The sequence below is a fragment of the Scyliorhinus torazame genome, chromosome 8, assembly GCF_047496885.1.
Source record: "Scyliorhinus torazame isolate Kashiwa2021f chromosome 8, sScyTor2.1, whole genome shotgun sequence".
NCBI lineage: Eukaryota > Metazoa > Chordata > Chondrichthyes > Carcharhiniformes > Scyliorhinidae > Scyliorhinus > Scyliorhinus torazame.
This window is the reverse complement of record NC_092714.1, coordinates 161,171,151-161,187,104: the sequence shown is the minus strand read 5'-3', so window position 1 is coordinate 161,187,104 and position 15,954 is coordinate 161,171,151.

Genomic DNA, 15,954 nt, shown 5'->3' with positions numbered 1-15,954 from the left:
CATCCTCTGCCACATCGAGCAGCCACTACCTCAAGTAACCTCTGCCTCATCGTGCAACCTCTGCCTCATCGAGCAACCTCTGCCTCATCGAGCAGCCTCTGCCTCATCGAGCAACCTCTGCCTCATTGAGCAACCTCTGCCCCATCGAGCAGCCCCTGCCTCATCGAGCAGCCACTGCCTCATCGAGCAACCTCTGCCTGATTGAGCAGCCTCTGCCTCATCGAACAACCTCTGCCTCATCAAGCAGCCTCTGCCTCATCGAGCAGCCTCTGCCTGATCGAGCAGCCTCTGCCTGATCGAGCAGCCTCTGCCTGATCGAGCAGCCTCTGCCTCATCGTGGAGCCTCTACCTCATCGAGGAGCCTCTACCTCATCGAGCACCCTCTACCTCATCGAGCAGCCTCTGCCTGTTCGAGCAACATCTGCCTCATTGAGCACCCGCTACTGTCATGATATTCAAACACACACATCATGATAGACACACCAACAGACAAATCAGAACACACAACACCACAACCAATGACAGAAAGATATAAAAGCACAGACACGACCCCCGGTGGTCAGTATTAGCTGCAGAGGAGGACCAGGACACATCTGCTACCAAACACACTCAGGGAGACAGCACGTGCAGTGTATCCAGAACGAACTGTATTATAAGAGTTAAAATAAAATAGAGTTGTACCACATACAACTGTGTTGGCTCATCTGTGCACCAGAGCACCCAACACCACATGGTACAGGAGTGGATCGATACCTGCCGGCATACCTCAGTGTACAGAGACAACCAGCAGTGCCCAGGCAAAATGATAGAGCTCCCGGTTCCGCAGCCGCTCCAGTGCCACGGCGACCTCCGCGAAAACTGGCGGCGATTCCGGCAATGGTTCGAATTGTTCCTGGTGGCAGCTGAACTCCAAGACCTGGATGATAGCGAAAAAATTGAATTTCTCCTCACCATCGCCGGTGCAAGGGCAAGAGAAATATTCACAAGGTTCAGGTTCTTCAGGAGGCAGCAAAGGTACGATTACCAGGCAGTCCTGGACAAATTCTCCAAGTACTGTGAAGAAAACGCAATCCAGTCGGCAAGTAAAGGTAAGAAAAGCGGCAGTACTCACCTCGTGGCTGGGATCCCGCAGCCCGAATTCCCAGAGGCCGAAATCCCGGGCCTGAGAGAGGGCTGGGTCGAGGTCAGCGGCCATCTTGCTAAAGGTATCACGCTAGCACAGTTGCGCGAGCAGTGCGCAGAACCGGAAGTATCGTTTGCGGACGCGCGAGATGCTGCGCATGCGCGAGATGCTGCGCATGCGCAGTCAAGAAAACGGCCATCGGTAAAGGAACAGCGATTTGAGCATGCGCAGTCGCTTCCTACGTGCTACATACCGAGCGTCAGGATGTCAGAGGCCCCAGACTGCACCAATTTAAAGGGGAAACGTCCCAAATCCAATTTAAAAGGGAAACGTCCCAAATCAAAAAAACAAAAATCTGTTAAAGCTGTAAAACAACCCTCCCTCACCTGGAATGACAGCACAGTGCCGCAAATTGACCTAGGAGATGAATTTGACCTCCGAAGAACCCTCCGACAAGCAGTTACCTACGCACAAGCCGATGATTCCGACCTCGAATATTTCGATGACGATCTTTACAGTGTTTCCGGACCTCGCGAGCCCAATGATAGCTCCGTGGTCCTATACGACTATGACTCGGACGAACCTTTCGTGTTGCACATTGGCGGCCCCCACATTGAATCCGACGCAGATGCGGATTCATTTTTCGGATTTGAGGATCTTCAATCCAGCAGATATGACGTTCCAACTTATCAGTACCGGATGATGCTGCAGCCTGACATTAACAGACAGGGAGCGGTGCAAGCACACGGAGAGCGCCCTGCTGCCACACAGAGCGTGGTCCACGTCCCGCTTAACGTTCCCGACTCTATGAAAGAAGACATGCAAGACTCCAGAGCGCAGTCCTCGCATGAACCAGAAGTGACTCCAGTGTCACAAGCCTCCACAGCAAGCTCGTGGACAGACTCCACAATTGCAGAAATGCAAGACTCCAGAGCGCAGTCCTTGCACGGACAAGAAGTGACTCCAGTGTCACAAGCCTCCACAGAGAGCTCGTGGACAGCCTCCACGATAGAAGCAACGCAAGACTCCAGAGCGCAGTCCTTGCGCGAACAAGAAGTGACTCCAGTGTCACAAGCCTCCACAGAGAGCTCGTGGACAGCCTCCACGATAGAAGCAACGCAAGACTCCAGAGCGCAGTCCTTGCACGAACAAGAAGTGACTCCAGTGTCACAAGCCTCCACAGAGAGCTCGTGGACAGCCTCCACGATAGAAGCAACGCAAGACTCCAATGTGCAGTCCTTGCAGGAACAAGACCATGAGGGTCTAGCAACCTCTCCTGACCAACCAGCGGCAGATGATGCAAGTCTGCCATGCTCACGTGAACAGCAAGAAGGCTATAACAGCCTACCATGCTCCACTACACAGCAGCATGACCATGAAGGTCTCTCATGCTACAATGAAGGGCACAGCGCTGATGACTGTTCAAGCCCAACTGAAGACAAGCCAAAGGAATCGCCTCGTCCAAGCCCGAAGAAAAAAGGTTTATGCGCTGACCTTCAGGATCATTATAGCCGAACAGAGATTAATAATGCTGCACGGCCACAGAAGGATGCTGAGGATTTGCTAAAGAAATTTATTGAATGTTTAACTTGCAAGGAGCAGACTGAGAATTGCCAGTGTTTTAGTACGGATCGAAAAAATGGACAAGACATTGATCCTCAGGTAATGGAAATAACACAACCTGAATCATATCTACAGCAGGGACAAATGTCTCCCTTCAACACAACGCCGCAAAATCCCAACTTCGGAGACCAGCAGTTAGTCAGTAATGACTCTTCAAACCTTGAGGGGAACATTAATTGCATTGAACCTATACACACTCCACCGATAAATGAGCAGAACATTGGAGCAAGAATCCTGAGGACACCGACATCGAGTAGCCAGATAACGAATTTAAAACCCACAGCAGTTTCAAGTGAACCAAGTGTGCTTTCCACTAATGGTGAAGATGCAGATGAGGTCGACCCGATTATCCATTGTACCACACTAACCCCAGTGATTAAGCAGTTATGTATGGGGAGTATAATGTGGGCAATTGAGAACAGTAAAAGAGAGACTGTGACCATGCCAGTCCCAGCAAAATCAGACCCAGAGACCATGAAGGCATGTACATTAGACAAAGATACATATGAGGTACCTGAGAAGAAAAGTGAAACGGAATGTTCTTTGGAAAATAGTACAATGTCGATAGAAACATTGGATCCTATATTCGAGACCATACATATGGGAGAATTTGGGGGTAATAAACAAGGTTCTGCAATGTCTGGGGGAAGATTTAAAATTCCAAAGAAGAAAAGCCCAAATGAAGGACAACGGCAAGACAATGACAGTCCACCGACATGGTGTGCACCACCAGATGAAAACTCTGACAATTTATCCAACCCTAGTGAACAGCAAGCTGCTAATGAGGATCTATCCACGGGATGTGAGACGAGTGACGACAGCATCCCACTTCCCATGCAAAAGGTGCAAGGTGACAGACCTCGCCTAGTGCGTACCGAGGCACTCGACGATCACGGTGGGACCACTGACGACTGCGGTGGCGGCGCACCGCTTCCACCCTCGATGGCTCGAGCCTCTCCACTGGTTGGTGCATTCCTGTATGTTCCGACTCCAGAAGTGCAGCTTCAGGGAATCTCGGCTGCCTCCAGTGAACCTGTTGGGACTCCGGACGGGGGGCATCGACGGAAGGCAGACCGGACTCCAGATGGGGAGCAGCCAAGCGCCGACTCTGATTTGCGCACGCCAGACCTTGCTCCGGACGGGCGGTGTCGCGGCCTCGGTGATGGCACGCTCAGGGTGACGGCGGATGCCACGGCGACAGGGAATGGATCGCGTGGCAGTCCCACTGGGTCGGCAGTGGCAACCAGCACCGGCGGTCCAAGATGGACACACCAATTCGCGCCATCGCCAGACGTTGATGCGAGCAACAATTCTCTCTCCAAGGCGACATGCTTCGACGTTTCTCTGCGGAGTCGCCCTTCCGGCACAGCAGGTGGCCGGAACCAGCGTGCACGGTCTCGGCCAACTTCCACATCTGGCACAGTCATCGCCTTGCATGATATTAGTGATGGTGCTACTTCGATGGCAACGACCCATCGGCTACAAGATGCCGTCCACCACAAACATAAAAAGAAAAAAGACTCCACCTTGTTCCTGGCATGCAGGGCGGATGGATTGGTGCGTAGGCGCAATCAGCGAGCTTTGCGCCGCCTTCCACGCTCGCAACTGAACCGTACGCACACGCCGGATCCTCCACTGGTTCCCAAGGATGACTTCGTGGAGATGCCACGGATCATGCCCCTTCCATCACCACCAGAACCAAACCACAGCCAAGGCACCACTAACAAAGATGTTGAATGTTATATTTGCACGAATGAAAAAACCAAGCACTGCACGAAGTACAACAAATGGTAAAGTAGAGACTTCGGCAACAGCATCACATCCAACAGTCCAAGGTGAACCAGTGTGACCCCAAATCTCCACAGCTGAACCGGCTTGAGGACCAGCCCATTCTTGAGGCGGTCACCCATTAGACTGGACTTATAACGCTGTTCATACGTTCAAAAAGTCAAACACTTCTGTATTATAACCTGTTGTTGTTTATTGTTCCAGATATCGTCTGACCGGACCAATGTTCAGGTTTTTTTTTTTTCTCTCGCATCCAAGTTTTGTTATGGTACAACCTTGTTAGTGTGACGCACCCGACATCGCCCCATGTAAATAGTTACGTCATATACACACGCTGTACACAACACACACACACACTCTTAGATGCACTCACGACACAATTATATTTATAACCACGTAGGCACATATCTTTGTAAAAAGGGGGGATGTCATGATATTCAAACACACACATCATGATAGACACACCAACAGACAAATCAGAACACACAACACCACAACCAATGACAGAAAGATATAAAAGCACAGACACGACCCCCGGTGGTCAGTATTAGCTGCAGAGGAGGACCAGGACACATCTGCTACCAAACACACTCAGGGAGACAGCACGTGCAGAGTATCCAGAACGAACTGTATTAAAAGAGTTAAAATAAAATAGAGTTGTACCACATACAACTGTGTTGGCTCATCTGTGCACCAGAGCACCCAACACCACAGCTACCTCATCGAACAGCCTCTGCCTCATCGAACAACCTCTGCCTCATCGAGCAGCCTCTGCCTCATCGAGCAGCCTCTGCCTGATCGAGCAGCCTCTGCCTGATCGAGCAGCCTCTGCCTGATCGAGCAGCCTCTGCCTCATCGTGGAGCCTCTACCTCATCGAGGAGCCTCTACCTCATCGAGCACCCTCTACCTCATCGAGCAGCCTCTGCCTCTTCGAGCAACGTCTGCCTCATTGAGCACCCGCTACCTCATCGAACAGCCTCTGCCTCATCGAGCAACCTCTGCCTCATCGAGCAACCTCTGCCTCATCGAGCAACCTCTGCCTCATCGAGCAGCCTCTGACTCATCGAGCAGCCTCTGGCTCATCGAGCAGCCTATCCCTCATGGAGCAGCCGATCCCTCATCGAGCAGCCTCTGCCTCATCGAGTAACTTCTGCCTCATCGAGCAACCTCTGCCTTATCAAGCAGCCTGTCTCATCGAGCAACCTCTGCCTCATTGAGCAGCCTCTGCCTCATCGAGCAGCCTATGACTCATCGAGCAGCCTATCCCTCATCGAGCAACCTCTGCTTCATCGAGCAGCCAATCCTTCATCGAGCAAACTCTGCCTCATCGAGCAACCTCTGCCTCATCAAGCAGCCTCTGTCTCATCGAGCAACCTCTGCCTCATCGAGCAGCCTCTGACTCATCGAGCAACCTCTGCTTCATCGAGCAACCTCTGCCTCATCGAGCAGCCTCTGCCTCATCGAGCAGCCTATCCCTCATCGAGCAGCCTCTGCTTCATCGAGCAACCTCTGCCTCATCGAGCAGCCTATCCCTCATCGAGCAGCCTCTGACTCATCGAGCAGCCTATCCCGCATTGAGCAACCTCTGCCTCATCGAGCAACCTCTGCCTCATCGAGCAACCTCTGCCTCATCGAGCAACCTCTGCCTCATCGAGCAACCTCTGCCTCATCGAGCAGCCTATCCCTCATCGTGCAAACTCTGCCTCATCGAGCAGCCTCTGCCTCATCGAGCAACCTCTGCCTCATTGAGCAGCCTCTACCTCAAGTAACCTCTGCCTCATCGAGCAACCTCTGCATCATCGAGCAGCCTCTGCCTCATCGAGTAGCCCCTGCCTCATCGAGCAGGTTCTGCCTCATCGAGCAGCCTCTGCCTCATCGAACAACCTCTGTCTCATCGAGCATCCTATCCCTCATCGAGCAGCCTATCCCTCATCGAGCAACCTCTGCCTCATCGAGCAACCTCTGCCTCATCGAGCAGCCTGTCCCTCATCGAGCAGTCTCTGTCTCATCGAGTAATCTGCTCATCGAGCTGCCTATCCCTCATCGAGCAGCCTCTGCCTCATCGAGCAGCCTATCCCTCATCGAGCAGCCTCTGACTCATCAAGCAGCCTCTGCCTCATCGAGCAGCCTCTGCCTCATCGAGCAACCTATCCCTCATCGAGCAGCCTATCCCTCATCGAGCAGCCTCTGATTCATCGAGCAGCCTCTGCCTCATCGAGCAGCCTATCCCTCATCTAGCAGCCTCTGCCTCATCGAGCAGCCACTGCCTCATCGAGCAGCCTCTCCCTCATCGAGCAGCCTCTCCCTCATCGAGCAGCCTCTGCCTCATCGAGCAGCCTATCCCTCATCGAGGAGCCTATCCCTTATCGAGCAGCCACTGCCTCATCGAGCAACCTCTGCCTCATCGAGCAGCCTCTGCCTCATCGAGCAGCCTAATCCTCATCGAGCAGCCTCTGCCTCATCGAGCAGCCTCTGCCTGATCGAGCAGCCTCTGCCTGATCGAGCAGCCTCTGCCTCATCGAGGAGCCTCTACCTCATCGAGGAGCCTCTACCTCATCGAGCACCCTCTACCTCATCGAGCTGCCTCTGCCTCATCGAGCAACCTCTGCCTCATTGAGCACCCTCTACCTCATTGAGCACCCGCTACCTAATCGAGCAGCCTCTGCCTCATCGAGCAGCCTCTGCCTCATCGAGCAACCTCTGCCTCATCGAGCAACCTCTGCCTCATCGAGCAACCTCTGACTCATCGAGCAGCCTCTCCCTCATCGAGCAGCCTGTCCTTCATCGAGCAACCTCTGCCTCATCGAGCAGCCTCTGCCTCATCGAGCAACCTCTGCGTCATCGAGCAGCCTATCCCTCATCGAGCAGCCCCTGCCTCATCGAGCAACTTCTGCCTCATCGAGCAACCTCTGCCTCATCAAGCAGCCTCTGTCTCATCGAGCAACCTCTGCCTCATCGAGCAGCCTCTGCCTTATCGAGCAACCTCTGCTTCATCGAGCAACCTCTGCCTCATCGAGCAGCCTCTGCCTCATCGAGCAGCCTATCCCTCATCGGGCAGCCTCTGCTTCATCGAGCAACCTCTGCCTCATCGAGCAGCCTATCCCTCATCGAGCAGCCTCTGACTCATCGAGCAGCCTATCCCGCATCGAGCAACCTCTGCCTCATCGAGCAACCTCTGCCTCATCGAGCAGCCTATCCCTCATCGAGCAAACTCTGCCTCATCGAGCAGCCTCTGCCTCATCGAGCAACCTCTGCCTCATTGAGCAGCCTCTACCTCAAGTAACCTCTGCCTCATCGAGCAACCTCTGCTTCATCGAGCAGCCTCTACCTCAAGTAACCTCTGCCTCATCGTGCAACCTCTGCCTCATCGAGCAACCTCTGCCTCATCGAGCAGCCCCTGCCTCATCGAGCAGGTTCTGCCTCATCGAGCAGCCTCTGCCTCATCGAGCAACCTCTGTCTCATCGAGCATCCTATCCCTCATCGAGCAGCCTATCCCTCATCGAGCAACCTCTGCCTCATCGAGCAACCTCTGCCTCATCGAGCAGCCTGTCCCTCATCGAGCAGTCTCTGTCTCATCGAGTAATCTGCTCATCGAGCTGCCTATCCCTCATCGAGCAGCCTCTGCCTCATCGAGCAGCCTATCCCTCATCGAGCAGCCTCTGTCTCATCGAGCAGCCTCTGTCTCATCGAGCAGCCTCTGCCTCATCGAGCAGCCTCTCCCTCATCGAGCAGCCTCTGCCTCATCGAGCAACCTATCCCTCATCGAGCAGCCTATCCCTCATCGAGCAGCCTCTGACTCATCGAGCAGCCTCTGCCTCATCAAGCAGCCTATCCCTCATCTAGCAGCCTCTGCCTCATCGAGCAGCCTCTGCCTCATCGAGCAGCCTCTCCCTCATCGAGCAGCCTATCCCTCATCGAGCAGCCTCTGCCTCATCGAGCAGCCTATCCCTCATCGAGCAGCCTATCCCTTATCGAGCAGCCACTGCCTCATCGAGCAACCTCTGCCTCATCGAGCAGCCTCTGCCTCATCGAGCAGCCTAATCCTCATCGAGCAGCCTCTGCCTCATCGAGCAGCCTCTGCCTCATCGAGCAGCCTCTGCCTCATCGAGCAGCCTAATCCTCATCGAGCAGCCTCTGCCTCATCGAGGAGCCTCTACCTCATCGAGGAGCCTCTACCTCATCGAGCACCCTCTACCTCATCGAGCTGCCTCTGCCTCATCGAGCAACCTCTGCCTCATCGAGCACCCTCTACCTCATTGAGCACCCGCTACCTCATTGAGCACCCGCTACCTCATCGAGCACCCGCTACCTCATCGAGCAGCCTCTGCCTCATCGAGCAACCTCTGCCTCATCGAGCAACCTCTGCCTCATCGAGCAACCTCTGCCTCATCGAGCAGCCTATCCCTCATCGAGCAAACTCTGCCTCATCGAGCAGCCTCTGCCTCATTGAGCAGCCTCTACCTCAAGTAACATCTGCCTCATCGAGCAACCTCTGCATCATCGAGCAGCCTCTACCTCAAGTAACCTTTGCCTCATCGTGCAACCTCGGCCTCATCGAGCAACCTCTGCCTCATCGTGCAGTCCCTGCCTCATCGAGCATGTTCTGCCTCATCGAGCAGCCTCTACCTCATCGAGCAGCCTCTAACTCATCGAGCAGCCTGTCCCTCATCGAGCAGCCTCTGACTCAGCGAGCAGCCTATCCCTCATCGAGCAGCCTCTGCCAAATCGAGCAGCCTCTGACTCATCGAGCAGCCTATCCCTCATCGAGCAACCTCTGCTTCATCGAGCAACCACTGCCTCATCGAGCAGCCTATCCCTCATCGAGCAAACTCTGCCTCATCGAGCAGCCTCTGCCTCATCGAGCAGCCTCTGCCTCATCGAGCAACCTCTGCCTCATCGAGCAGCCTCTGCCTCATCGAGCTGCCTATCCCTCATCGAGCAAACTCTGCCTCATCGAGCAGCCTCTGCCTCATCGAGCAACCTCTGCCTCATTGAGCAGCCTCTACCTCAAGTAACCTCTCCCTCATCGAGCAACCTCTGCCACATCGAGCAGCCACTACCTCAAGTAACCTCTGCCTGATCGAGCAACCTCTGCCTCATTGAGCAAACTCTGCCCCATCGAGCAGCCCCTGCCTCATCGAGCAGCCACTGCCTCATCGAGCAACCTCTGCCTCATTGAGCAGCCTCTGCCTCATCGAACAACCTCTGCCTCATCGAGCAGCCTCTGCCTCATCGAGCAGCCTCTGCCTGATCGAGCAGCCTCTGCCTGATCGAGCAGCCTCTGCCTCATCGTGGAGCCTCTACCTCATCGAGGAGCCTCTACCTCATCGAGCACCCTCTACCTCATCGAGCAGCCTCTGCCTCTTCGAGCAACGTCTGCCTCATTGAGCACCCGCTACCTCATCGAACAGCCTCCGCCTCATCGAGCAACCTCTGTCTCATCGAGCAACCTCTGCCTCATCGAGCAACCTCTGCCTCATCGAGCAACCTCTGACTCATCGAGCAGCCTATCCCTCATCGAGCAGCGTATTCCTCATCGAGCAACCTCTGCCTCATCGAGCAACCTCTGTCTCATCGAGCAACCTCTGCCTCATCGAGCAGCCGCTGCCTCATCGAGCAGCCGCTGCCTCATCGAGCAACCTCTGCCTCATCGAGCAACCTCTGCCTCATCGAGCAGCCACTGTCTCATCGAGCAACCTCTGCCTCATCGAGCAGCCTCTGGCTCATCGAGCAGCCGATCCCTCATCGAGCAGCCGATCCCTCATCGAGCAGCCCCTGCCTCATCGAGCAACTTCTGCCTCATCGAGCAACCTCTGCCTAATCAAGCAGCCTCTGTCTCATCGAGCAACCTCTGCCTCATCGAGCATCCTCTGCCTCATCGAGCAGCCTCTGACTCATCGAGCAGCCTATCCCTCATCGAGCAGCCTATGACTCATCGAGCAGCCTATCCCTCATCGAGCAACCACTGCTTCATCGAGCAACCTCTGCCTCATCGAGCAGCCTCTGCCTCATCGAGCATCCTATCCCTCATCGAGCAAACTCTGCCTCATCGAGCAGCCTCTGCCTCATCGAGCAGCCTCTGCCTCATTGAGCACCCTCTACCTCATCGAGCAGCCTCTGCCTCATCGAGCAACCTTTGCCTCATCGAGCAACCTCTGACTCATCGAGCAGCCTATCCCTCATCGAGCAGCGTATCCCTCATCGAGCAGCCTCTCCCTCATCGAGCAGCCTATCCCTCATCGAGCAGCCCCTGCCTCATCGAGCAGCCTATCCCTCATCGAGCAGCCTCAGACTCATCGAGCAACCTCTGCCTCATCGAGCAGCCTATCCCTCATCGAGCAGCCTCAGACTCATCGAGCAACCTCTGCCTCATCGAGCAGCCTCTGCCTCATCGGGCAGCCTATCCCTCATCGAGCAGCCTCTGACTCATCGAGCAGCCTCTGCCAAATCGAGCAGCCTCTGACTCTTCGAGCAGCCGATCCCTCATCGAGCAACCTCTGCCTCATCGAGCAGCCTCTGCCTCATAGAGCAGCCTCTGCCTCATCGAGCAGCCTCTGCCTCATCGAGCAGCCTATCCCTCATCGAGCAAACTCTGCCTCATCGAGCAGCCTAACCCTCATCGAGCAACCTCTGCTTCATCGAGGAACCTCTGCCTCATCGAGCAGCCTCTGCCTCATCGAGCAGCCTCTGCCTCATCGAGCAACCTCTGCCTCATTGAGCAACCTCTACCTCATTGAGCACCCTCTACCTCTTCGAGCAGCCTCTGCCTCATCGAGCAACCTCTGCCTGATCGAGCAACCTCTGCCTGATCGAGCAACCTCTGCCTCATCGAGCAACCTCTGACTCATCGAGCAGCCTATCCCTCATCGAGCAGCGAATCCCTCATCGAGCAACCTCTGCTTCATCGAGCAACCTCTGCCTCATCGAGCAGCCTATCCCTCATCGAGCAGCCTCTGACTCATCGAGCAGCCTATCCCTCATCGAGCAGCCTATCCCTCATCGAGCAAACTCTGCCTCATTGAGCAGCCTCTACCTCAAGTAACCTCTGCCTCATCGAGCAACCTCTGCCTCATCGAGCAACCTCTGCCTCATCGAGCAGCCCCTGTCTCATCGAGCAGGTTCTGCCTCATCGAGCAGCCTCTGCCTCATCGAACAACCTCTGTCTCATCGAGCATCCTATCCCTCATCGAGCAGCCTCTGCCTGATCGAGCAGCCTCTGCCTGATCGAGCAGCCTCTGCCTGATCGAGCAGCCTCTGCCTCATCGTTGAGCCTCTACCTCATCGAGGAGCGTCTACCTCATCGAGCACCCTCTACCTCATCGAGCAGCCGCTGCCTCATCGAGCAGGTTCTGCCTCATCGAGCAGCCTCTGCCTCATCGAACAACCTCTGTCTCATCGAGCATCCTATCCCTCATCGAGCAGCCTATCCCTCATCGAGCAGCCTCTGCCTCATCGAGCAGCCTATCCCTCATCGAGCAGTCTCTGTCTCATCGAGTAATCTGCTCATCGAGCTGCCTATCCTTCATCGAGCAGCCTCTGCCTCATCGAGCAGCCTATCCCTCATCGAGCAGCCTCTGACTCATCGAGCAGCCTCTGCCTCATCGAGCAGCCTCTCCCTCATCGAGCAGCCTCTGCCTCATCGAGCAACCTATCCCTCATCGAGCAGCCTATCCCTCATCGAGCAGCCTCTGACTCATCGAGCAGCCTCTGCCTCATCGAGCAGCCTATCCCTCATCTAGCAGCCTCTGCCTCATCGAGCAGCCTCTGCCTCATCGAGCAGCCTCTCCCTCATCGAGCAGCCTCTCCCTCATCGAGCAGCCTATCCCTCATCGAGCAGCCTCTGCCTCATCGAGCAGCCTATCCCTCATCGAGCAGACTATCCCTTATCGAGCAGCCACTGCCTCATCGAGCAACCTCTGCCTCATCGAGCAGCCTCTGCCTCATCGAGCAGCCTATCCCTCATCGAGCAGCTTCTGCCTCATCGAGCAGCCTCTGCCTCATCGAGCAGCCTCTGCCTGATCGAGCAGCCTCTGCCTCATCGAGGAGCCTCTACCTCTTCGAGGAGCCTCTACCTCATCGAGCACCCTCTACCTCATCGAGCTTCCTCTGCCTCATCGAGCAACCTCTGCCTCATCGAGCAGCCTCTGCCTCATCGAGCAACCTCTGCCTCATTGAGCAACCTCTGCCCCATCGAGCAGCCCCTGCCTCATCGAGCAACCTCTGCCTCATCGAGCAGCCTCTGCCTCATCGAACAACCTCTGCCTCATCGAGCAGCCTCTGCCTCATCGAGCAGCCTCTGCCTGATCGAGCAGCCTCTGCCTGATCGAGCAGCCTCTGCCTGATCGAGCAGCCTCTGCCTCATCGTTGAGCCTTGACCTCATCTACCTCATCGAGCACCCTCTACCTCATCGAGCAGCCGCTGCCTCATCGAGCAGGTTCTGCCTCATCGAGCAGCCTCTGTCTCATCGAACAACCTCTGTCTCATCGAGCATCCTATCCCTCATCGAGCAGCCTATCCCTCATCGATCAACCTCTGCCTCATCGAGCAACCTCTGCCTCATCGAGCAGCCTCTGCCTCATCGAGCAGCCTATCCCTCATCGAGCAGTCTCTGTCTCATCGAGTAATCTGCTCATCGAGCTGCCTATCCCTCATCGAGCAGCATCTGCCTCATCGAGCAGCCTATCCCTCATCGAGCAGCCTCTGACTCATCGAGCAGCCTCTGCCTCATCGAGCAGCCTCTCCCTCATCGAGCAGCCTCTGCCTCATCGAGCAACCTATCCCTCATCGAGCAGCCTATCCCTCATCGAGCAGCCTCTGACTCATCGAGCAGCCTCTGCCTCATCGAGCAGCCTATCCCTCATCTAGCAACCTCTGCCTCATCGAGCAGCCTCTGCCTCATCGAGCAGCCTCTGCCTCATCGAGCAGCCTCTCCCTCATCGAGCAGCCTCTCCCTCATCGAGCAGCCTATCCCTCATCGAGCAGCCTCTGCCTCATCGAGCAGCCTATCCCTCATCGAGCAGACTATCCCTTATCGAGCAGCCACTGCCTCATCGAGCAACCTCTGCCTCATCGAGCAGCCTCTGCCTCATCGAGCAGCCTATCCCTCATCGAGCAGCCTCTGCCTCATCGAGCAGCCTCTGCCTCATCGAGCAGCCTCTGCCTGATCGAGCAGCCTCTGCCTCATCGAGGAGCCTCTACCTCTTCAAGGAGCCTCTACCTCATCGAGCACCCTCTACCTCATCGAGCTTCCTCTGCCTCATCGAGCAACCTCTGCCTCATCGAGCAGCCTCTGCCTCATCGAGCAACCTCTGCCTCATTGAGCAACCTCTGCCCCATCGAGCAGCCCCTGCCTCATCGAGCAACCCCTGCCTCATCGAGCAGCCTCTGCCTCATCGAACAACCTCTGCCTCATCGAGCAGCCTCTGCCTCATCGAGCAGCCTCTGCCTGATCGAGCAGCCTCTGCCTGATCGAGCAGCCTCTGCCTGATCGAGCAGCCTCTGCCTCATCGTTGAGCCTCGACCTCATCGAGGAGCGTCTACCTCATCGAGCACCCTCTACCTCATCGAGCAGCCGCTGCCTCATCGAGCAGGTTCTGCCTCATCGAGCAGCCTCTGCCTCATCGAACAACCTCTGTCTCATCGAGCATTTTATCCCTCATCGAGCAGCCTATCCCTCATCGAGCAACCTCTGCCTCATCGAGCAACCTCTGCCTCATCGAGCAGCCTCTGCCTCATCGAGCAGCCTATCCCTCATCGAGCAGTCTCTGTCTCATCGAGTAATCTGCTCATCGAGCTGCCTATCCCTCATCGAGCAGCCTCTGCCTCATCGAGCAGCCTATCCCTCATCGATCAGCATCTGACTCATCGAGCAGCCTCTGCCTCATCGAGCCGCCTCTCCCTCATCGAGCAGCCTCTGCCTCATCGAGCAACCTATCCCTCATCGAGCAGCCTATCCCTCATCGAGCAGCCTCTGACTCATCGAGCAGCCTCTGCCTCATCGAGCAGCCTATCCCTCATCTAGCAGCCTCTGCCTCATCGAGCAGCCTCTGCCTCATCGAGCAGCCTCTGCCTCATCGAGCAGCCTCTCCCTCATCGAGCAGCCTCTCCCTCATCGAGCAGCCTATCCCTCATCGAGCAGCCTCTGCCTCATCGAGCAGCCTATCCCTCATCGAGCAGACTATCCCTTATCGAGCAGCCACTGCCTCATCGAGCAACCTCTGCCTCATCGAGCAGCCTCTGCCTCATCGATCAGCCTATCCCTCATTGAGCAGCCTCTGCCTCATCGAGCAGCCTCTGCCTCATCGAGCAGCCTCTGCCTGATCGAGCAGCCTCTGCCTGATCGAGCAACCTCTGCCTCATTGAGCACCCTCTACCTCATTGAGCATCCGCTACCTCATCGAGCAGCCTCTGCCTCATCGAGCAACCTCTGCCTCATCGAGCAACCTCTGCCTCATCGAGCAACCTCTGACTCATCGAGCAGCCTATCCCTCATCGAGCAGCGTGTCCCTCATAGAGCAACCTCTGCCTCATCGAGCAACCTCTGTCTCATCGAGCAACCTCTGCCTCATCGAGCAACCTCTGCCTCATCGAGCAGCCTCTGTCTCATCGAGCAGCCTCTGCTCATCGAGCAGCCACTGCCTCATCGAGCAACCTGTGCTTCATCGAGCAACCTCTGCCTCATCGAGCAGCCTCTGCCTCATCGAGCAGTGTGGCGCACAAAGACTCCGTGAGACAAACAGAGTGAAGTCGATGAGGCTTTATTAAGCGTGTCTGTTCCCCAGCAGCCCGATAGTAAACTGGCATGCGGGGGAAGGCACCGGCTTCTTATACTTCGCCTTCAGGGCGGAGTATGAGGTCAACGGCCAACCAGGACCCGGGATCTGTCAGCCAATGACATTAGGGCTTCCAGTCCCACATGACCCCCAATACATACTACCACATTCACGCCTTGTCAAAAATGAACCCGGCGGGGTGATGCTTCGTATGGTGGTAAGGGTTTACAGTACTGGTCCTGGGAGGAGAGAACAGTTACATGGTAGGACCGTATTGGACAGTATCGTCCTGTTACAACTATTTACAGAGGAGATATGAAAACAAAATGTTCATTGGACAGTCCATCTTTGTTTTACATCGACGCCACGAGTCGGTCGGGCGGTCTGGTCGTCCGTGTCGATCGCCTCGGCCCCGGCGGTGGTGGTGGTGCTTGTACCAGCGTTGTCGCCTCCGGGAACCGCACGGTTTTAGCTGTCGGTGCAAAGGGGAGGGGGGCTGATCCTCCTGGGAAGGGGGCGGTCGCGGGGTGCGGCGGTGGCAGGAAGGGGGGCGGTTGGGTTGATGGTGCCGGGGGGGTGTGCGTGGTGCCGGCGGGCGCCAGATCCCGCAGGGAGACCGTGTCCTGTCGGCCGTCGGGGTACTCC